Source organism: Pinus tabuliformis, chromosome 2_2 (genome assembly GCF_031772625.1).
Source record: "Pinus tabuliformis cultivar Carrire ecotype Pingquan chromosome 2_2, CPIR1, whole genome shotgun sequence".
Classification (NCBI taxonomy): Eukaryota; Viridiplantae; Streptophyta; class Pinopsida; order Pinales; family Pinaceae; genus Pinus; species Pinus tabuliformis.
Window position 1 is genome coordinate 996242583 of NC_142300.1, and position 24489 is coordinate 996267071.

At 39.0% G+C, this 24489-nt stretch overlaps 1 pseudogene; it reads right to left on the bottom strand.

The window, feature by feature from the left end:
* Positions 1-544: 544 nt before the first annotated feature.
* The window catches only part of LOC149196697 (uncharacterized), a 126624-nt pseudogene continuing 102679 nt past the window's right edge, over positions 545-24489 (bottom strand).

Sequence of the window (24489 nt, forward strand, 5' to 3'; positions counted from 1 at the left end):
AACATGAATGTGGAAAATAAAGAGACCAAATAATAATAAACTCGTCAATTAAATATTTTGTTGAAATATTAAAATTAAATAGAATAATGTATATTGTGCAAGGTTTTTGGGTACATTGCATAACAAAATTTGTATCTTAGCGCATTTCAATTGATCTTTTCAACACTCGTCAGGAACAAATTATGAAAAATAGTGGGAGGTGCAGCTGCATGAAGCACAATATTTGATGTTATAATGGCTACAAATTGTGCTGCATAGTGTTTCATATTGTGCTTCATGCAGCTGCACATCCTATTTTTCAAATTTTGCTTCCTGGTAATGGTTGAAAAGATCAATGGAAACACAACATTTATATCATTGGTGCTACATATAAACAATATGAAACAAAGCCTAGGATACTGTACAACACAAACTTAATACCATGTCATGTCTGATGTTTAATGAGAGTGGAATGACAAGATGACCTTCTGTACTTCATGTCCACTTATGGACTATAATCCATTATGGTATTAAGCAATTCAAGTGAACATTTTTAACAAAGAAATCAGAACTTACAATTTGGGAAAAAAATAGGATCAAGTATAGTCTAAACATACAATGTTATAGTAATCCACTCTGTGCAAATACAGACCCAAATAGAAGGCCAATATATATCAAGTTACTCATAGTCCTTAGTTCAGCTTGTCCAACTAGTGAGAAGCATTGCAGAGTACATACTAGTAGGAGCAAAAATAAAATGGAAAAATGTATAATAATAGGTGGCAGCGCATCCCTTATCATTATTTTCATCCTTCTATCCTTCCTCTACGCAAAGACCTCTCATAACCTTGAAATGAAATTTCCAAGCACACACCTTCATTAAATAAAAAATACATTGATTTGAAAACTATTTTATCTACGCCATTGCAACTACAAAAATTTGGGCACAGTCATAATGAAACAAGTATCATATGCAGAGCCCATAGGAGTGTGGTCTAGTGGAAAGCATGAAGGTGATTGGGCCTGTATTAATTCCAAGTCCCTAGCTCAAAACCACCCTAGCCAATGAAATTCTATCAGAAGTATTTCTCAAAAGGAAACAATATCATGAGCATCAGGGTAATAATACCTCTGCATGGAGATGTTGGAGGTGAAAGAAATGTAATTGAGGATCCATCACGAACAATAGAATAAACCACTGACAGAACTGTCGTCAACATCTCAAGAATGAGAGTAACAGTAGAAACAACTGTTGTATAATTATGAATACCATTGCATTAATAGTCCCTAGGTTCACTTGAAAGTCCACTGTACACAAGTATGCATAGTATATATATATTACAGAAGTTGGTAGAAGACTTCCATTCACCTATTCCAACAGCATGCATATGTAAGGACAAACATTTAGTCTATACCTGTTTTCTAGTTAGTGAAATTAAAATGGTTACAATACAGCTCATACACAATCAATATGACATGTACAACAATTATTTCTGATTAGTGATGTTCACTAGAAAATTTTATAATTTATATTTAGTTTCTTGTTAGGGTTAGTATCACACATCATTTGGAGTTTTTGAAAAAAAATGGTAAAGTTAAGACTGTTCACTTAGTCAAATGTTAGTAAGGTCAAAAATCCATTACAATTTATTGACAAAACATAGATAAATAGAACTAAATGTTGTAGATACAGATCCAACATTCAATTCAGTTGAGTGTGTTGTTAACAAGTATTAGTTTACTATCTATGTGAAATGAAAATGTAATAGGAGTCAGAGGATAGATTTCATTTATATGAGAGTGAGTTGTGGTTCAAAATTTGTTATAACTTATAAGAGGCATGTGACCGATCACTTGTATTCAAATATTGTTGTTAGGATAATAAACTGTTTCTGAGTATTTTCTGCACATTTCATTTTTCTACAACTTCTATATGTTTCACACTAAAGAGAGTAATCAAGATGGCATATACTCTACTGCGATATGAATTTGAATTACTCGTGTTTTTCTTTAATGTCTCAATCCACCCATGGGTTTATTATTTGCCTTTTGAAGTTGCCAACCATCATTCCAATCTCCTCAAGGTCATGTGCTCAAGCATTTCACCTCATGGGTACTACATGAAAGTTTTTATGAATTCACCTTTCATGGACTGTTTATTGGCATTATGATACAGGTATTGTCCTTGATGGCAACTCACTCATAAGTCAGTTCAGATTTGATAAAGGGCAACTCACATTGTAACAAGTCAATTTAGAGGTAACAGGAGATGGTATAGAAGATCAGGAAGTTGGAAGCAAGGGCTATAGATCAGAATCAAGAAGTTGAAGAAAAGGATGCTTTAAGTCAATTTAATATGTATCCATAGGTTCACCTTGTCAAAGTAGCATATACACGTGGGTTAACAGAACAAAAAGAGCGTATACGTATGATAACACTTTCACAAGAGGAAAAGCGTGTATGGGATTGAAAATTAAGGAAATTAAGGTGAAATAATACCAAGGGTCAATACCATGGTATTAGCCCACAATATTGAGCAGAGTAACAATTATTTGATCCCATCCAAGAATACCACAGGTTGTAAGTGTTTCTTTCGTCCGAGGTAATGAGAAAGGCCAAAAACTATATAAGGAGGAGAAGATCAAAGGGCCAAGTGTGCAAGTGAAAGGGCTTTTCATGAATACTTCTATATGAAGTATATCTTATGTTGTAAGGGTTATGGTTATGGTATGATCTGAAATTCTTGTGCACCTTTTGATACAATGTTGGATCAGGATCATGAGACCTGAAATGACTTATCATTGTATGATCTGATATTTACAGGGCTAGATCTCAATATTGACCCATGTTTTGTCCTATAAATGTTATGATCTAGGTATGATTGAATTCTGGAATAGCTGTGAAATTTTAAGTTAGTATTTACAGATCTATACGCTGGTTAGCCTTGGTGAAGGCATGTATACACACTGGTTCGACTCTTCCAAGTTTCGTATGCAAAAGAAAAGTTTGTTATTCAAAACTGACTGATCTATCTAATCAATGTTACTATTTTACTTCTGTCTATAAATGATGTCTTCTTAGATATGAAAGTAGAACTGAATGCATAAAGAGATTGAGTCTGATTGGTTGATTCATTAAGTGATAAGGGTGATCTTTGCTTCTGTCTATTTAGATCTCTATAATTTGAAAGTAGACTTTTAGAATGTTACTGGTTGGTACAGATTTGATTCAGAGGTTTTCATGATTCAGCAATTTTGGAGGTATATGTAGGTTTGATTAAAGGAAATAGCATATATGCGCAGGTTTGGTTCACTAAAGTAGTGTATGCATTCTGATATATGATTTTTGAGGTTGCAGTTGGTTCTAGATGATGATGCAGGTTTCTAGGTTTAGCACCGCATTATGGTGACAATGATCTGACTGTTCATTTAACTGATTGTTGGTTGATGCAGTTATTATTGAGTTTGAGATTCAATGTTACTGATGGGTCTAGTATGAAAATTTGATGAAACATGGACTTCATATTGTGTTGTTGTGTACCAGGAGTATCCAGTCTGAAAATTTGTGAAACATGGTCCCTGGAGGAAGAGAGAAGGTCATAGCCTTCTGTAGGCCAGCACCTATGTACTAGTAAACATATCAGCTCATACAAGAGCTAAGGGGTTGTAGCTCCTTTCTAGTAGAAGATGGAGAAAAAGAGAAGGTTGTAGCCTTCGACAGGTGGGTGCCTACATACTGGTATGAGTATGCACCTGTGCCAGATTGTAAACTAATTTTCTTTATATTAAAAAGAAGACGAAGACAACAACAACAGGTAGTTTTTCTCTTGCATTGGGTTTCCACCTTAAATATTTGTGTTCATGTGTGTTGCTTATGTGTGATGGTTTATTATTTTATTAATGCACATAGTTGCTATTTAATAAAGTAATGATGCATTGATTAAAGATCAACACATGATGAATTAACTGAATCATAATTTCTCTGGCTATACATTGGTTTCCTTAATAAAAGTTGCTTGCACACGTGAGTTCACTTCATTGAAGTAGCATATATAAATATGATTGTGAAATGAAATTTTATTGAATTGTAAATATGGATTCACCCCACCCCTTGCAGTATTATTCCCAACAATTAATATCGAAGCAGGACCTTCAGAAGAAGCTTGATCGCTTGAAGGGAGATCTCTCAAGATGAACAATCACGAAGGCATGGGATCTATCAGACCACCAATATTAAGTGGAAACAACTTAGTATATTGGAAGATAACAACCAGAGCCTATCTTTAGTCACTTGGAGCTGATGTTTGGGAAATTGTGGAAGGAGGATACCAATTTCCAGCAGCAATACCTACATATACAACATGTAAGAATTTATATGAAATGAATTCCAAAGAAGTCAATACTTTATTGGGAAGTCTGTTAGAATCACAATTCGTCAAAGTCATGCAACTCAAGATAGCCAAAGAAATATGGGATAAAATCATTCAGAGTTACGAAGGAGACTCCCAGGTAAAACTGCTAAGCTCCAAACTTTGAGAATTCAGTATGAAACTCTCAAAATGCATAGTGATGAAAGTATTGCTAGTTACGTTTTACAAGTAGATGAGATTGTAAATTGTATGAAGAATCTGGGTGAATAAATAAGAGAGGCTACTTTATTAGAGAAAATTTTGAGATCTTTGTCTTCTAAATTTGAATCAAAAGTATCTACAATAGGTGAAAAGCAAGATCTTCAATCTATTACTGTTGTTCAACTTCATGGAATTTTAATTGCCTTTGAAATGAGGAAAGGACGTCCATCAGATATTAGAGAATTCGCTTTCAAAGATTCAGCAAAGGGAAAAGAAAAGGAAGATCTCAATGAATCAGGATATATTTTAGACGAAGATGTGGTAAACTTTGTCAAGAAGATTCAACGGGGTTCTGGAAGATTCAAAGGTAAGATTCCATTCAAATGCTTTTCTTGTGGTAGAGTTAGCTATTATGCTGCAAAATGTCCTTATTAAGATAATCATGAAAAAGGAAAGGGAGTCTGCAAAATGTAATAGAAAATAGTCTGTTAACAGAAGAAGTTACTTTACTCATGAAGATAGTGATGGATTGTCTAATAGTGATGAATATGAAACTAAACAAGATTTTAAACTACTCATGGCTTATGACAATGATGATTTTATGGAGACCTTAAAAGAGGAATATTTTCTTGAAGAAATCACTAAACTCAAAATCTGTTTGGAAGAAAAGAATATGATCATAGACACTTTGACACATCAACTCACTAAAAGAGAAAAGCACAATGAAAAAATAGAATGTGAAGTAGTGGGTCTAAGAAAAGAACTTGAGAAGACAAAATATCTTAATCTTAAATTTGCTAAAGGATAAAAAATTCTAGATCAAATCATTAAGGTTTAGAGTTCTCATCCTATAAACACCAGTCTTGGATGTACTGAAGAATCATCCCAATCACAAAAGTCATCACCCATCACAGGAAGCTATATTGATGCAACAAAGACTAGTGAACAATGCGTCAATCTTCAGCAAAAGCCTAAAAGTACTCATCAGGTAAATCATGCTCATTTTACTCCAAGGGTGAACATCAATAGAAGCATCAACCAAAAGGTAAACAATACCAAAATATCTTATTATCACAGAAACTTATTTAATGGACAATGTTTTTCATGCCATAACTTTGGGCATAAGGTTGCTCAATGTGTTCCTTACAAAACTATCATAAATAGAGAAGCACGAAAACAAAGGCGCATAACAGGAATCAAAAAAAGTTCTTATAATAACTTTTCTCCTCTTGAAGATGAAATTGAATTTTTGTTTTGCGATAACTTTGGTCATGAAGAATCTAAATGCAAGAGAAAATTTCAGCCAACAATTCAAAAGGAGCAAACATCATCAAATTCCAAGGTATGGAGAAAGAAGGAATTTCAATAAGAAATATGTGGCATAGCTCTATTTGCATAAGGACAAGAAAATTAGTGGTACATTGATAGTGGATGCTCTAAACACATGACAGGTGATAAAGATAAACTCCTTTCATATAATGCTTTAGAAAAGGAAAAGAATGTCTCTTTTGGAAATGACACACCAACTGTCATTAAGGGTAAAGGTTCTATTTATTTGAAAGAAAAAGTTAAAGTTGGAAATGTTATGTATGTTGATGGTTTAAAGCATAACTTGTTGAGTGTGAGTCAAATGTGTGATCAAGGAAATGAATTTGTATTTCAATCAAACGGATGTGTCGTTCGTGATCTTGATACAAGAAAGACTGTAATCAAAGCTACAAGAACTCCAAGAAGTATATATATATATATATATATATATATATACTAAGATGAGGTAAAAAACAATATTATCTAAGCAAAATAGAAGAAAACTGGTTATGGCACAAAATATTGGGGCATCTAAGCTTTTATCAAATAATAAAAGCATGTAGGATCAAGGAAGTTCGTAATCTTCTAGATATCAGCATCCCAAAAAATACCATCTACAAACCATGTCAAGTCGGTAAGAAAACCAAAGTTCATTTCAATGACAAAGAAGGATCAACAAGTAAGCCTCGTGAACTCATTCACACTGATTTGTGTGGGCCAACAAGGAAAAAGTCACCTCGTGGACAAGAATACTTCATTTTATTCATTGATGATTATTCTAGAATCTGCTAGATAGGTTTACTAAAGCATAAAGATAAAGAATTTGTAAATTTTAAAGCCTTCAAAGCTTTAGTTGAAAATGAATTAGATCTAAAATTCAAATGTCTCATACCTCATTGAGGAGGATAATTCATATCAAATGAATTTTTATTTTATTTTTGTGAACAACATGGAATAAAAAGACATTTCTCTGTTGCTAGAACTCCTCAACAGAATGGCGTGGTGGAAAGAATGAACATAATAGTTCAACAACTGGATCGAGCTATGCTTTTTGAATCTGGAACTCCTGCCACCTTCTGGGGTGAAGCTGCATATACTTCCGTAATATTCACAATAAAGCTAAAGTTCGGGTAAATAGTGATCAAAATCCATATGAACTTTGGTATGGTAAGCCTCCTACTGTAAAACACTTTAGAGTTTTTGGAAGAAAATGTTTCATCAAAAAGACCAATGAAAAACTTGGTAAGTTTGAACCCAGAGTAGATGAAGGAATTCTTCTTGGTTATTCATCTAGAAGTAAAGGATACAAATGTTATAATAAGAGACTTTGAAAAATTGTTGAATACACTAATGTGGTAATTGATGAAGCATGCAAAAATTTGGAACAAATGAAATCAACAAAGGAAGATGAGAATGAGGAAGATAGTGAATGCTTTCTGTATCAAATCAAAATGATATAGTGGATGAAACCAATGAAGCATCAAAAGAAGAGACAACTGATAGGGAAAAGGCTCCATCCAGGTATGTTCAAAAGAATCATCAAGAACATCAAATTTTAGGAGAAAAGGGGTTTGGGGTATAGACAAGAAGAACTCTTGCAAGAACTGCTAGTTATCTAGCATTATTATCCTCCATAGAACCACATAATGTTAACAAAGCTAGAAAATATGAATGTTGGGTTAAGGCCATGGATGAAGAACTTGACCAAATTGAAAAGAATGATACTTGGGAACTAGTTCCTAGACCTCTTGATAAAAATGTTGTAGGAACAAAATGGATATTCAAGAATAAATTGAATGAAATTGGAGAGGTTATTAGAAACAAAGCAAGAATTGTTTGTAAAGGGTATGCTCAACAAGAAGGTATAGACTTTGAAGAAACATTTGCACTTGTTTCTAGACTTGAAGCCATAAGAATCTTTCTTGCTCTTTCAAGTTTTCGAAAATTCAAAGTGTATCAAATGGATGTAAAATCTGCATATCTTAATGGAGAGTTAGAAGAAGAAGTTTATATTGAACAACTAGAAGGATTCATTATAGGAAACGATGCAAAGCTTGTATGCAAGCTCAAAAAGGCTCTATATGGATTGAAACAAGCTCCAATGGCATGGTATTATCTCCTTCTGTTAATGGTGTAGAAATTCCCACTATAGATCAACAAATTATGCAATAGACTAAAGCAAAATACAAGATCTACTTCTACAACAAACTTGTGGAAGATTAATCGAATATGAGCAAGATCAAATAGAACACATATAACTGAGAATGAGAAAGAAATCACACATGAACATAGAAGAATACTCTGGGGAAAGCCTCAGCTAAAAAGCTCAATCTCTGTATTATCATACAAGTGGAAATATGTCCAGATTACAAAAAGAATTAGCTCACAAGCTATCCTGCTCTCTCTACAATCAAACAATACAACTCATAGATAGTCAAAGGCTCTCACAACCCTCTCCTCTGCCCTCCAAGCCTCCTATTTCCTTGCGCAGTTTTTCTTGGGGTCTGGTGCTTCCACTTGTGTGAATTCCCACCTCACATTGCTCACTTGGCTTAGAAATAACTGCACAAAACTGAAGGAGATAATTCCTTTTGCATGGATGAGTTTCCTATATAGGAAAAATACTCCAACTGATAGTACACTGTCCCTTCCTTTAATCTCAACTGGGTCTCTATCTAAACTGACATGCATGAGTTATTTATGAGAGAATATTCAGTTATCTAAAGTGCAGCAGTTACATGCATGCATGCATTAACTAACTGAACTCACAATTAATTCAACAAACTGTTTGAACTAATCTAACTGGACTTGACTCAGTTAACTGAGCCAACTAATTACAACTCAATATTGTAACTCATCCTTATCTCTTTAACTGATGGATAAATTCCTCAATCAATGGAGAAACTATTGCATGTCCCTACATAGACTTCATGTTTGATTTTCTACAACTAATTAACTCAAGATGAATTGATTGATTAATTTACAAATTGCTGCTAAGATCAAATTCGAATTTTATTTCTCAATTTTAGTTCAAGGACTAACTAAAATTGGAATCTATCCCAAATTTCTATTTATATCAATGCTATTTTTAGCACTTCCACTTTTCATTCCTTGTTGCTATGTCCAACACTGGTACCCAAACTTCTATTTATAGCAGTGCTATTTTTAGCACTTTTATTTTTAGCATTTCTTGTTGCTATTTTCAACACTCCCTCTCAACAAGAAAGGCATTCAACTCGAACCCGATCCTGAACCTTTGGAATGTTCTACATGCAACACTTCTCCCAAGTGTTTTTACTCCAGCAACTCTAGAAACAAAAAAATTTCCCAACTGACCTCTCTGTTGGGCTAGAAACATCCTCTGATGTTGAAGCTCCCTCTGCCACTGACAAGTGTTCCCTCTCTGACCTCTAAGCTATTACAACACTCCATGCATCTCGCACCATTGCACACCTCTCTGTGCCATCCTGCACTGGTGCAACACTCCTATGCCTCTTGCATTGTTGCAGCCTGCTAGCTCTAGATTGTCTTGGGATTCCTACACTATAGCTCTTTGTGCCGCTCCATCAACATCTGCCTCTACCCACTCAGCCAGTCCTGCTACTCCTCGTCGAGGCTCACGTAGCAAGGTCTAATCAAAGAGGTTGGGTACCTCAATGATCCTGCCCCTATTCCAGCCTTCTTGGGACTATCACTCCACATTGCCCCACCTCCTAGATGTAGGTATGGATGCATGTGATCCCTCTGCCCACTTGGCTTGAAATTTCCCCCTACTGGAGGTCTCTGCATGAGTGGATACCTCCACTCGATCTCCTCTCAGCTTGTCTAGTTGTGGCTACTCCGCAACCTCTTGAAGCTGCTTCACCAATTGTGGCTCCTCCACAATTATCTGAGACTTCTTCTGGCGCTGCATGTTGAGAGGTAATGTACTCTCCCTCTCAATCACCAAGTCTCCATCAGTTTTCTTGCTCCTCAAGGCTTTGCATGCATCTTGAACCTCAAGAGCATACAGGTTCTTGACTTGTCAATTGATCTACTTCACCTGTCTAGTGGTGGTGTGTTGAAGGAAAACCTTTCTCTTACTGAAGACTATATCATAGCATTTGTCTTCCAACATTACGATCGGCTACAAATTTTCCTTCAGTCTTGGTACATACTTGACATCAGTCAAGGTAATGTGAGCTCCATGTTCCCTCTGAAAAACAACCGTGCCTACACCTGAGACAATATACTTTTCATCATTACCCATCGCTATGAGTATCTGGAGATCTTTCTCCTCCAAGGTGTTGAACAAACTCTTGTCATCGGTCATGTGGAAATAAGCCCCAATGTCAAGAAACCAACCACATCCCACCATGGATGAAACCATGCATGCAAAGAGGGTGAAATCCAACTCGAACTATGAGGCCAATGCATCACCTTTAGATCATTCTGAGGAACCCGTCTTGGATTTCTTCAGTGGACAGTTTGTAGCAAAATGGCCCACCCCATGACAACGAAAACATCACACTTTCGATTTGTCAAAAAATTTTCCCACCATACGAAGAACTCGATTTGGGATGAGAATCCTTCTCCTTCCCCCTCTTCAACTTACTTGCTAAGGTTCAATTTTCTTCATGCTCCTAGGTTGAAGAACTATCTCTGGTGCTTCCTCTTATCTCCTCCTGCATCAGATCTGACGAAATTTGTTCTCAATCTGGCAGCTTTTCTCTTCCATTAACCGAGTCTTGGTAACTATGCCAACTCTTAGGAAGACCGAGGAGTGCAAGACTCACCATGTCATCATCGGCTATCATGATCTCTACACTTCCAAGCTCATCCCTACAGGTGGTGAGCTTGTTCAGATTGTAGAGATCGTGTCGCCCTTTTCACACTTGATTTTCCGAAGCTTGTCTTTCAGCGCCAGCTTCCTCTGATTGTTGTTGTTCTGATATAGATCTTTCAATGTTTTCCACATCGAAAATGGTGTCTCCTTCCCATGGAGGCTTGAGACTATGTTATCTTGAACTCCCTCTAGGAGGATTCTCCTTGCTCTAGCCACACATTTCTTCCATTCTGCCAATTCTATTGCATCAGATGCTACCATCTTGGGAACTTCTTGATCAATGAAGTCCTTTAGACCATTATCCTCTAATACTGCTTCCATGCGATCCTTCCAGGCTATATAATTCGAGCTGCGATCAAGGGCATACTCGAGTCTTAAATCGTTGAACACCATTGGTGAAATTGAGATGTGATAAGAACTTGATTTCTATATTCAGGAACCTCAAACTTTGAACTTCTCCCTTCTTGTTTACTTTTCTTCACCTTTGATCACCTTTGCTCCGATACCATGTAGAAATTCCCACTGTAGATCATCAGATTATGCAATAGACTAAAGCAAAATACAAGATATACTTCTACAACAAACTTGCGGAAGATTAATCGAATATGGGCAAGATCAAATAGAACACATACAACTGGGAATGAGAAAGCAATCACACATGAACATAGAAGAATACTCTAGGGAAAGCCTCAACTAAAAATCCTGATCTCTGTATTATCATAAAAGTGGAAATATGTCTAGATTACAAAAAGAATCAACACACAAGCTATCCCGCTCTCTCTGCAATCAAACAATACTGCTCATAGGCACTCAAAGGCTCTCAAAACCTTCTCCTTTGCCCTCCAAGCCTCCTATTTCCTTACACAATTTTTCCTGGGGTCTAGTGCTTCCACTTGTGTGAATTCCCACCTCATATTGCTCACTTGGCTCAGAAATAACTGCACAAACTTGAAGGAGATAATTCCTTCTACATGGATGAGTTTCCTATATAGAAAAAATCCTCCATCTGATAGTACACTATCCCTTCCTTTAATCTCAACTGGGTCTCTGTCTGAATTGACATGCATGAGTTATTTATGAGAGAATATTCAGTTATCTAAAGTGCAACAATTACATGCATGCATGCATTAACTAACTGAACTCACAATTAATTCAACAAACTGTTTGAACTAATCTAACTGGACTTGACTCAGTTAACTGAGCCAACTAATTACAACTCAATATTACAACTCATCCTTATCTCTTTAACTGATGGATAAATTCCTCAATCAATGGAGAAACTGTTGCATGTCTCCACATAGACTTCATGTTTGATTTTCTACAACTAATTAACTCAAGATGAATTAATTAACTATTTTACAAACAACTGCTAAGATCAAATTCGAATTTTACTTCTCAATTTTCGTTCAGGGACTAACTAATATTGGAATCTATCCCGAAATGCTATTGATAGCAATGCTATTTTTAGCACTTCCATTTTTCATTCCTTGTTTCTATTTCCAACATTGGTACCCGAACTTCTATTTATAGTAGTGCTATTTTTATCACTTCTATTTTTAGCATTTCTTGTTGCTATTTTCAATAGATAGTGCTGGAGCCACCAACATGTCAGGGGATATCCCCAGTACGAAGTACCAATTAGACCTCAGACCGTTTGGTGTAGGAGTCCTAGCAGTGGGTCGTAAGGTAATGCCTTGACTGCAATTTCTCATAGAGGCAAGTAAGATAACTCTATTGGTAGCAAGGGTGTGACATCTGTAGTGAGTCAAGGAAGGTGCATGAGAGGTTCTAACACATGGGGGTTGAGATGAGTGCACCCCTTGGAAACCTGTGATAGCACTTGGCTTGGAAGGGAACACATGAGCAAAGATACATCACAACATGGAAGGAAAGTTAGTGAGCAATCCAAAGTGATGGTTAAACCAACAACACGTTTAAGAAAGATTCATATATACTTATACATAATAGTCTATACATGCATGTGTAAGAAAGAAAATATATATATCATTTAGAGTAAACTAGATAGCATAGAATACAATACAACATATGCATGAAACATGTTGGCTCTTGTTATATTAAGAAGTGTAAGTTCCAGTCATACAATACATCCATGTCCAACCACTAGTTCTAATAGTGGAACGTTACAGCCACAACCACCTGCTCCTCCAAAGAGATGTGTTAGCTCTACGCGGTGGAGAAGCCAAGCCTCATTACAATATTGTCCAAGCTCTCTCAAAGATAGTCTTATTAGAATATTGGCTGACCAAAAGCCCTTACAATGATTATGAGGGACTATTTATAGAAACGGGTGGGGTGACCCTTGACATTCCCCTTTGTGATAGTTCAACTACCCTCATGACTCTTCATCTACTCTATGACTATCACATCCAACTATCAGCACTTGACTTACACTTGACAAGAAATTACATTATAATGCACATGTACCCATGTGAAACAAAATGGCTTGAGAAAGCCATGCTAGACATCACTTTGACTTAGACAACCATGGAATTCGAACTCCTCAACATCCTCATGCTGATCGACATTAACATACTGATGCCAAGATCAATAGTCCTTGATGGTGTCCATGTGCTCCGTGGTGACATTTGTCTAGAATGTGATTCTTGCCTCCATAGCATCACAGTACACTACTTGAGCTCCTTTGTCCGACTTTTCTGAAAGAATGCGCATCATTGTCTTCAATGCACCCGAACCATCAACCATCAACATACTTGTGCATGATATCTACACTGATGGGCAAGTCTGGCTGGTAGTGACACACATCAACTCGTCAAAGTATGAGTCAAGCTCTAGTCGGACATGTGCCTTTATATTTACTTGGGTGAGAGTCCCAATATATGGGATCACATGTGCTGCACCACAACATCCTTACTCATGAATACTCATGCATGGGAAGCCTGTATGCTAGTGATGAGTGGTGGGAGCTCTTCATTGTTCTGGATCATACTCTGGATACGTGCCTTCAGCTTAACCACATTGACCCTCATCATCTTAGGAAAGTGAATCAAGGCTCCCTTGTATTTCATCGTCCATGTTTGCATGTCATCAACAACAACATGTAAGTTCGTCAAGATGCATGCTCTCCTAGCACATCATTGCTGCCATTCGTTGAGATGGATGATTGCCTTATCCACGGTACCAAACTTGGAGTACAATGCTCACATAACTGTGTCAAGGGACAATACTTCATATAGTATTTCCTTCTTTAGTTCAGTGCGGCCGGCCATTGTCACCAACTCTCCTCCTTTCTTGGTCATCTGTAGTTCCTTCGCCATTTGCTCATTCTTAGCTATCAAAAATTAAACACTTGAGCTAGTGGCTTCGAAATACACTCTGGTTGCATTGACCAAGGCTGTTGGATGTTTGTGCACATCAGTCCTGATCACCTTGTCTACATGATGCCAACTTTTCTGATGAATCCACTACATGTATGGGTGTTGTTTCATCTGTTTTCACATGTTGCGTCCCCTATTGTACCTGCTTCTACTGTGTTTCCCTCTCCTATTTTCATAGCTCTTATTCCTTCTAGAGTTGCTCCCTCAGCTCATTCAAATCCTTCTCTGCTTCTTCCATTCTTCTCTTATCCCTATGCCTTTGCGTGATTCGCATATCACGCTGGTGCCTCTTTTCCTCTATAGATGTAGCTGCTTTATCTACTAATGGATCTCCTCAGAACTTGCAACTTTTCTCCTCCTCCATTCGATTGACAATATTCCTCTTGCCCTTGTTACACATTGGTATGCTTACCTCTACTGCTACTGCTGCTGCTCATGCTAGTGATCTCCAACATGCTACTTCATGTTTCTTCGCTAACCACTCCACAACGAAGCCAACTTGTTCATTAGGTCTAGAGAAATTGTGGCAATATCTCCATGGGTCCACCTCGGCCTAATGAAATGCCTCATGGATCTATTTGAATTGTACTCTCATGTAATTATCCTTCACAATGCAATGTGGGTCATATGGATTGTAACTTCGGAGGTTGAACAGATACTTCTTCATCTATTCTGCTTCGACATCCACTTGCTTGATACTCTAGATCTCATATAACCCAATCCACAATGGAAGGAAGGGCTAAGGTGCCTTATTCTTCTGATGCAGTCTAGTTTTCAATCCTGCTAAGATGCGATATGCTACTTCTTGCATGACGAGTATGTCCAAGGAAAACTTCGATAGAACATGTGGAGGCTTCTCCATGTTGAACATTCAGATGAAGGTGCCAGATGGTGAGGCATACCAATAAGCAATGTCTATTAGTGCATCCATTACTTCCTTCGACATGCAGGGTGGATCCTGTTCGAATATCATCCTGTAGACTGGGGTGAAAAAATGATCAAACAGTGGTTTGATTACTCCTCTAAAGCTGCATTCGGAAAACAACTTACAATATGTGTTCACAGCACACTTCGCTAGTGACCATGCCCACTCCAAGCCCGCAAACTCCTGTCGGGCACAGATTGCATCTAAGATGTAGGATGACATGTAAATATCTGCATGCATACCTCCGAGTGACTATCGAGCCTTCGTTACTTATTCCTTCAGCTGATTAGCCAACATGCCGAACCAGTTACATGGTTTTCCTTCTCTGGCCAGTTGGTCCATCATGACCACCCAACTCCGTGGGAAGGTTTCCATGCTTTCTTGGCCATATAATCAACATGAAAATATGACCAAGTATTGATACCCATTCCGCAGAATCTTTGTCTTGTAGATCTGGTTAGGTTTCAACTTGAATCGAGCCAGTGCCTTTACCCAGTTCTTTAGAATGTCTTTGGAGTTAGAAATGTTGTTGGGTAAGCTGAAGGGAGTCTTCATGATAGTCATGGGCTTTGACATTTGATACATGTCATCATAATCTCATGCCCAAAATGTTGCAAGCTTCGCCCCATTGACACTGCTCAAGGTCATTGTCTCGGGATCAATGTGAGAGATGATCCAGTGTATCATGTCCGCGAATGGGAACGCGAGGTATCTACATGCAATCTGGTGCAATCCAGACTTATGAATGTTCACATACACCTAACAGTCTTCAAGGTCTTCCTCAAAAGTGCCTACAAATGCTTCATTGACCTCTTGCCACTTCATCTTCATGTCCTTGTATAGAAATAATTTGGTATCTTCATAGATTGATAGACATGTGGACACTCGCTCAACTTCTGCTCCAGCTGCACTTCCATTAGTTTATTTTCATCTCGGTCTCTTGGATGCCACTAATCCTATACTACTAAGAAGCAAATGAACACCTGAAATATATAGAGACAAAGCAACATGCATGGCAAGAAATCTATCAGCGAAAACCAAAGTAAATACAGGGAATGACATAGCACATACCTGGGGAACTGATATGCAAGATTGAGCAATTTCTTCTAGGAGGCTGGGTGACTCGCTGCCAAAATTGCACAAAAGTTAGTCTGGGCTATCTGGGATGCAAGACTGGCTGTTCGATTTGTGCAATGTGTAATCCAGACTGGCTTCTAACTGCTAGGATTGTGCAATGCGCAATTCGAGCTGGGAGTGACTGTAGGCTCAAGGACTGCATTGTGCAATTTTCTAGGCCAACAGTCACCATCCTTGAGAAATGCGCAAAATAGCCTTGGAGGGAAGTGTCTGGGTAGAAATGTGCATTTATAGAGAGGAAGACAGAGCCTTCCTTCTCCAGATCACGCAATGTTGTCTAGGTGAGCCAGAATCTAGGCCAAGGTTGCCCAGACCCGCCGACAGGAAAATGAAAGTAAATGCATGGTGACACTAAGTGAAAGAAGAAGTGATTGATTGTGCATGCGAACATCGAATGAAAGATTCAGTAAATAGATCAACATGTATATGGGTGAAGCGAGTCAATGAATCGATGACCGTTCATGCAAAATAGTTTCATGCATGCGACAATAATGAGATAGCAATGAAAACTGAAACAGTGCTAGCACAAGCTAGTATACATGTAAACGACAACAAGCGTTCAAAGAAATCAAGCGAACAACACTCGCACAAGCTAAAACACAAAAAGTGACAGAAATTCTAAAAAAGACAAGTTGAGGCCACTTACCCCATGAATAGTTGAGTCGGATGTGTCAAAGGGTCCTGGATATGTTGTGGGATGTCAGAGCTCCAAGATTGATGTGAAAGAATGATCTCTGATGAGTCGAATGAATAAGTTTTGAGCTCATGAAATGCATGCCACAAATCTAGAAAAAAAGTGACACTTGGAGGAAAGTTTCTAAAACAACTTCGCATCTAACCTCCAACTGCTAAAAATAGCTCCATGAATCATGGGATTCCTTCTTCATGTTGCCTTTTTCTCTTCCGGGAAAGAACAAGCCATGCATGCAAGTAAATTTTCCTTGGTCCTGGGTGGAACTAGTCAACCCAATTGCTCATGCATGAGGCTACTCAACTGATGGAAGGAAATGCACATTTTTTGCTGGGAGCTGGGATGGCTACCTAGGAGATTTGAAATTTCTAGGAAGAGCAGCTGACTACTACCCAAGATTGTGCAATTCCTGGGCTGAGAAACCCTGTTTGGGAAAATTGTGCAATTTTCCCTAATAGGGTTTCTCAGCCAAATTGTGCAATTCTGGAGCCCAACAGGTTGCTAGACATGATTGTGCAAATTTTGGAGGGAAGGTTGGTTGCCCTCCAGAATTGTGCAATTCCTTAGGGGAGCTACACAGCCTGTAGTTGGATCAAGTCAGGGTAATCAGCCTATGAGCAGAATGCATCAAGCTTTGATCGACAGGTTGTCTTTGTGCAAGAAAAACAGTGAAGCTTGTGTACTTGATGAAGCAAGACAAGGTGCTATGAAGGGTTGGTAGGGAGGCTCCAAAACAAAGCTAAAGAAAAATTTTGGAGGATGGTTGTAGCCGCTACAACACTTGGTGACTCACTGGTAAAACTCCAACTCTCTTAATGGACCTTGTTCATGAATAGAAAGTCTAACACCTCCGGAAGTATTGTTCAGTTCTCAGTTCATCTTGGTTTCACACTAGCTTGATTGCAAGATGTAGCATCTGCCTAGCTCTTGGTCGATTGACACACATTTCAAGCCAAGGCAACACAGTTGTTTCGATTGGGGTTGAGGGGTATATTGGTGCACAACCAATATAGTCAGCAGAGTCTTAGTTTCGTCTTTAGTGTTAATCTACTTCCAGCAGGCTTGGACAGTACCCCGGCGGAGTCACATAGGAACACAAGCATGGTTCTGCTGCTAGCGAGCCTGTTCAATACCCCAGTGGAGTTACTTGCATCACCTCTTTGCATAGGAATTCTTTCTCTTCTTTCGCCTTGTTCATTTTCATTTTGAATCTTTTCACTTTTCATTTTTTCATTTTTTTCATTTTTCAATTGTGCATAACACTTATTCATTTCAGAGGCAGAAGAAGGATCCCAACTTATTGAGAGTAGAAGAGGTTGATCTAGCAAAGAAGTAGTTTATTATACCTCTGACGTGCCTGTTAAGGTTTTCCCCCTCACCTTACTCTACTTAACTGAGCTAACAAGGGTTAACCCAAAAACAACTTACTAGAATAGGTGATAGTACTTATCACGCAAGCATTGTGTTTTAACCAAGGTTCACTTCGAACAATACGTATTTTCCCTCAACGTATCATGGACTAAAAGTAAAAAGTTCTTTATATAGAGGCAAGATGACAAATAACGAAGTAGTGATAGTTGCACAAGGCCTCTCGTACTTTATAGAGCTTGTTTCAAGAGTCATACATGGTTTCAAGCAAAACTATCCTACGAACGAAATAAGCGAACAAAAGAAAAAGTGAATGAAAAGCAAGTAAGAAAACAAGAAAGAAAATAAACAAACAAACAAATAAAGTAAGAAAACAAGCATGCAAGCAAACAACTGAAATCAAACACTACTCCTACTCCTAAGCTAACAGTGCATGGGCATGATCACGTGAAGTGATATTTCCAATGCAACCACCGGCACATTTATTGACCCATGTTGGTGAAGGCTTGTTCCACGAGCAACCCATTTGTGTGAACCGGGAAGCAAGAAAGATATAACAATGAAGACAACCACACTTCGTGTTTCAAAGTTCGCACAGGACATAAGTGAGTGTAAGTGTATGAAGAGCAGTCCGTTGACTTACCATGGTGTTGTGCGACACTGTGTGGAGCTTTGACGCATAAGAACACTCTTGACTGTGACATGCAAGAAAACGAAAGAAACAAAGACAACTTGCGTCATGCACATGTGCTTGCAATGTAAGATTCCTCCAATGCATGAGCAATAGGATTGTGCAGTTCGAGTGGAGGAAGCATGATCTATGTGTGAGATTGATCTTCAATTCATATAGATGAGTGATGAGGAGCCTTAGGTGATTGAACAGTTTCCTTATCAGAAGTGAGACTAACCCTAAGAGACTGAGGGCCTATCATAACCAGCAGCGTGGGCTGAAGTGCCTAGACAGTCTTGGGTGTTTCATCTTCATCATTAGATAGATCATCATAGAATCATGGTTTCAAAAAATCAACTGTGATTGACACATGATCATGATCGAATATGGGAGAAAATGGATCACGATAGCCACAATTAGAAAAATCAATGGTTTCATCAGAATCCTCATGATCAGATGAATCAAATAGAGGGGTATATTAAAAGCAAACAAAATCATCCTCTGTGTTTCCAAAAAAGGAAAATGAAATATCAAGTGGATTTTCAATGAAAGATTTATCCTCTTCATTGTTGGATGATGGACTGACATCCAGTGTGTCCTGCGAGTGATCAACAATGGGTGCATTCATGGATGAAGATACACATGTGAAATCTTGGATGGAAGGTTCACCAAAGATGTCAGGAAGGAAAGGAAGAGGCTCAGACAAAAGGGAGTCATCCTTCACCGAGTGTTGATGCTCAAGCTCCCACTCATACCCTTCATGAATGACAGTAGATGTTGGTTGTCTAACACCAACTCCATCAATGGAATTTTCCTCATTCACAACAAGTGTAAAGTCACGAATGGAAGAACACAAGATAGTATCATCCGGAGGAATAATGAAGTAAGAAGACGGAGGTTGTAGAAAAGAATTCATATGAAAACTCGATGGAATCACAACCAAATCTATGAAAAAATTAAGTGAAGTGATGTTGGGAGGATGTTAAAGATGAAGAGGCGTGTGAGCATGATCCTCAACATAGTCCACAGTGGTGGAGTTGTTTGATGAGGGGATGATAGATGGACACTCATGAGAGTGGCCACATCCATCTGAGATTGCGCAGCTCCATCACTGAAGAATGTTGAGCGAGGCTTGATTTCAAACTTCTTCTTGGGATGAGCATATTTCTTAACACAATACTCGAATTGGTCCCAAAGATAATAAAAAATTTCATCTGGCTCCTCAGAGCTTGAAATTGCAAGTCACGAAAGCACTGCCAAAAATCCATGATCGATTCATGGGGAGCCTTCTGTTTCTGTAATAGTTTTTGGTTAAGATGGCCTGTATCAAAATGATAGAAAGTGTCTTCAATGAGATCACAAAAGTGCTCAAGTGAGTGCATGCTGTCAGCTAGTAGACTGCACAACCATCAAAGTGGAGATTCACGAAGTGTGTATGCAAGCAGCAAGTTGGCCTGTTCATCAGAACACCCATATTCCTCATGAAGCATGGAAAGAAAGTCATGTAAGTACTCAAGCCAGGCCACTTCAGCTTCACCATCATACATGTAAGTGGAAAAGTGATCAAAAACTCCCTCATGATGGTGATATCTTCATGATTCGAAAAACATCATGGAGGGAGAAGAGTGAAAGAATCCATGAAAGGTATGCAAAGGTTCAAAACAGGATGAGAGGACACATCTTGTCATCTGGCCCTCCTTCTACCGCTAGATATGTTGATGGTGTTGGACCTACCAACATGTCAGGGGATCTCCCCAGTAAGAAGTGCCAATTAGACATCAGACCGTTTGGTGTAGGAGTCCCAACAGTGGGTCGTGCGGTAATGCCTTGATTGTGATTTCACATAGAGGCAAGTAAGATAACTCTATTGGTAGCAAGGGTGTGACAGTTGTAGTGCATCAAGGAAGGTGCATGAGAGGTTCTAACCAATGGGGGATAAGATGATTGCACCCCTTGGAAGCCTGTGATAGCAATCGGCTTGGAAGGGAACACATGAGAAAAGATACATCACAACATGGAAGGCAAGTTAGTGAGCAATCCAAAGTGATGGTTAAACCAACAACACATTTCAGAAAGATTCATACATACTTATACATAATAGTCTATACATGCATGTGTAAGAAAGAAAATACATATATCATTTAGAGTAAACTAGATAGCATAGAATACAATACAACATATGGATGAAACGTGTTGCCTCTTGTTATATTAAGAAGTGTAAGTTCCAGTCATACAATACATCCATGTCCAACTATTAGTTCCAATAGTGGAATATTACAGCCACAACCACTTGCTACTCCAAAGAGATGTATAAGCTTTGTGGAATGGAGAAGCCAAGGCTCGTTACAATATTGTCCAAGCTCTCTCCAAGATAGTATTATCAGAAGTTTCGCTGACCAAAATCCCTTACAATGAGTTATGAGGGACTATTTATAGAAAAGGGTGGGGTGATCCTTGACATTCCCCTTTCTGACTGTTCAACTACCCTCAGGACTCTTCATCTACTCTATGACTGTTAAATCCAACTATCATCACTTAACTTACACTTGAAAAGACATTACATTACAATGCACATGCACCCATGTGAAACAAAATGGCTTGAGCAAGCCATGCTAGACATCACTCTGACTTAGACAACCATGGAAGTCCAACTCCTCAACATCCTCATGTTGATCGATAGTAACACACTGATGCCAAGATCGGTAGTCCTTGATGGCATCCGCCCTGTGGTGACCTTTGTCTGGAACCTAACTCTTGCCTCCATAGCATCTGGGTACACTACTCGGGCTCCTTTGTCCAACTCATCTGAAAGCATGTGCATCATTGTCTTCAATGTGCGTAGACAAGCAACATACTTGTGCATGATGTCTACACTGATTGGCCAGTCTAGGCTGGTGGCGATGTGCATCAAATCATCGAAGTACGAGTCAATATCTAGTCATACGTGTGCCTTTGTCTTTTCCTGGGTGAGAGTCCCAATAGATGGGATCACATGTGCGTGCACCAAAACATCCATACTCTTGAATACTCATGCATGGGAAGCCTGTATGATAGTGATGAGTGGCGGGAGCTCTTCATAGTTCCGAATCTGACTCCGGATACGTGCCTTCAACTCAACCACATTAGCCCTCATCATCTTAGGCAAGTGAAGTGGGGCTCCCTTGTATTTCATCGTCTATGTTTGCATGTCATCAACAACAACATGTAAGTTCATCAAGATATATGCTCACCTAGCACATCTCTATTTCCATTTGTTGAGATGGATGACTGCCTTATGCACGGTACCAAACTTGGAGTACAATGCTCGCATAACTGCGTCAAGGGACAATACTTCATCTAGTATTGCCTTCTTTAGTTCAGCTCAGGTGGATGTTGTCACCAACTCTCCTCCTTGCTTGGTCGTCTGTTGGATTTTTACACACATCAGTCATAACCACTCATTCCTCAACTTGCGTAGGAGATGTATGATCCTTGGGAGTTAACACTCTACGAGACTGCACAACTCTATGTTGAGATTCATCGAATGAGATGTTGTGCATGTCTCCTTTTGGATGATCACCAAGGATCTCAGTTCCTCCTTGGTCACTTGAGACTTTCTCATCATCTGGATGTGGTGAAGTGGGCAAGTCAACCTCTTGGTGGTGAGGCATGAGGTTGGTGTCCTATTCCAACTCTTGCTACTCCATGTCTGTATACAACTATTGGAGTGCTTATTCTATCTCATGAGTGAAGTATTTCTCGTCCGATGGTTCACCCTGTATGCCCGATTCCATCTGTTTTGATGAATCCACTACTTATACGGGCATTGTTTCATCTGTTTGCACATGTTGCACCCCCTGTTGTACCTGCTGCTACTGTGCTTCTCTCTCCTATTTGTGCAGCTCTTGTTCCTTTTGGAGTTGCTCACTCATCTCATGCAAATCCTTCTCTGATTCTTCCATTCTTCTCTTATCCCTCTTCCTTTGTGCAATTCACATGTGGCATTGGTGCCTCTTTGCCTCCATAGCCATAGTTGCTTTCTCTACTAATGGATCTGCTTGGAACTTGCATCTTTGTTCCTCCTCCATGCAGTCGACAATATTTTTCTTACCCTTGTTGCACACTAGTATGCTTGCCTCTATTGCTATTGCTGCTGCTCTCCGAGATGCTGCTTAATGTTTCTTCGCTAACCACTCCACAATGAAGATGACCTGTGCATTGGGTTTGGAGCTACTATGGAAATATCTCCATGGGTCCTCCTCGGCCCAATGAAATTCCTTATGGATCTAGTTGAACTGTACTCTCGTGCAATGATCCTTCACAATGCAATATGGGTCATACAGATTGTAACTTTGGAGGTCGAATAGATAGTTCTTCATCTGCTCTGCTTCTACATCTGCTCACCTGATACTCCAGACCTCATATAACTGAATCCGCAACAGAAGAGCGAGCCAAGGTGCCTTCTTCTTTCGATGCAATCTAGCTGTCAATCCTGCTGAGATGTGATATGCTACTTCCTGCATGATGAGTATGTCCAAGGAAAAATTTAGTAGAATATACAGAGGCTTCTCCGTGGTGAACATTCAGATGAAGGTTCTAGACGGTGAGGCATGCCAATAAACAATGTCTATCAGTGCCTCCATTACTTCCTTTGACATGCAGGGTGGATCCTATACGAATATCATCTTGTAGACTGGGGTGACAAAATGATCGGATAGTCATGTGATTACTCCTCTGAAGTTGCATTCGGACAATGACTTACAGTATGTGTTCACAGCATTCTCTGCTAGTGACCATGCCCACTCCAAGCCCGAGAACTCCTGTCAGGCACAGATTGCATATAAGATGTAGGCAGACTTTAAATATCTACATGCATACCTCCGAGTGTCTGTCGAGCCTTTGTTACTTGTTCCTTCAGCTTATGAGACAACATGCTAGACCAATTACATGGTTTTCCTTCTCTGGCTTGTTAGTCTAGCGCGACCACCCAACTCTATGGGAAGGTTTCCATGCTTTCTTGGCCGTACAATCGACATGAAAATGTGACCAAGTATTGATATGCCTTCCATAGTATCTTTGTCTTGTAGATATGGTTGGGTATCAACCTAAATCAAGTAGGCTCATTTACCCAAGTCTTTAGAATGTCTCTGGAGTTAACATTATTGTTGGGTAAGATGAAGGGATTCTTCATGATAGTCGTGGGCTCTGACAACTGATACATCTCATCATAATCTCGTTCGCAGAAGGTTGCAATCTTCGTCCCACTGACACTGCTTAAGGTCATCGTCTCGGGATCAGTGTGAGAGACGATCCAGTGTATCATGTCCATGCATGGGAATGCAGGGTATCTACATGCAATCCAGTACAAGTCGGAGTTATGAATGTTCATATACACCTGATGGTCTTTGAGGTCTTCCTCAAAAGTGCCTGCAAATTCTTCATTGAGCTCTTACCACTTCAACTTGATTTTCTTGTCTAGAAACAATTTGGTATCTTCATAGATCAGTGGACAAGCGGACACTCGTTCAATTGTTGCTCTAGCCTCACTTCCATCAGTGCCTTTTGAACCCGCTCTCTTGGAGGCCATTGATCGTATACTACTAAGAAGTGGATGAACACTTGAAAGATCTAGAGACAAAGAAAAATGCATGGCAAGAAATCTGTCAGTGAAAACCAAAGCA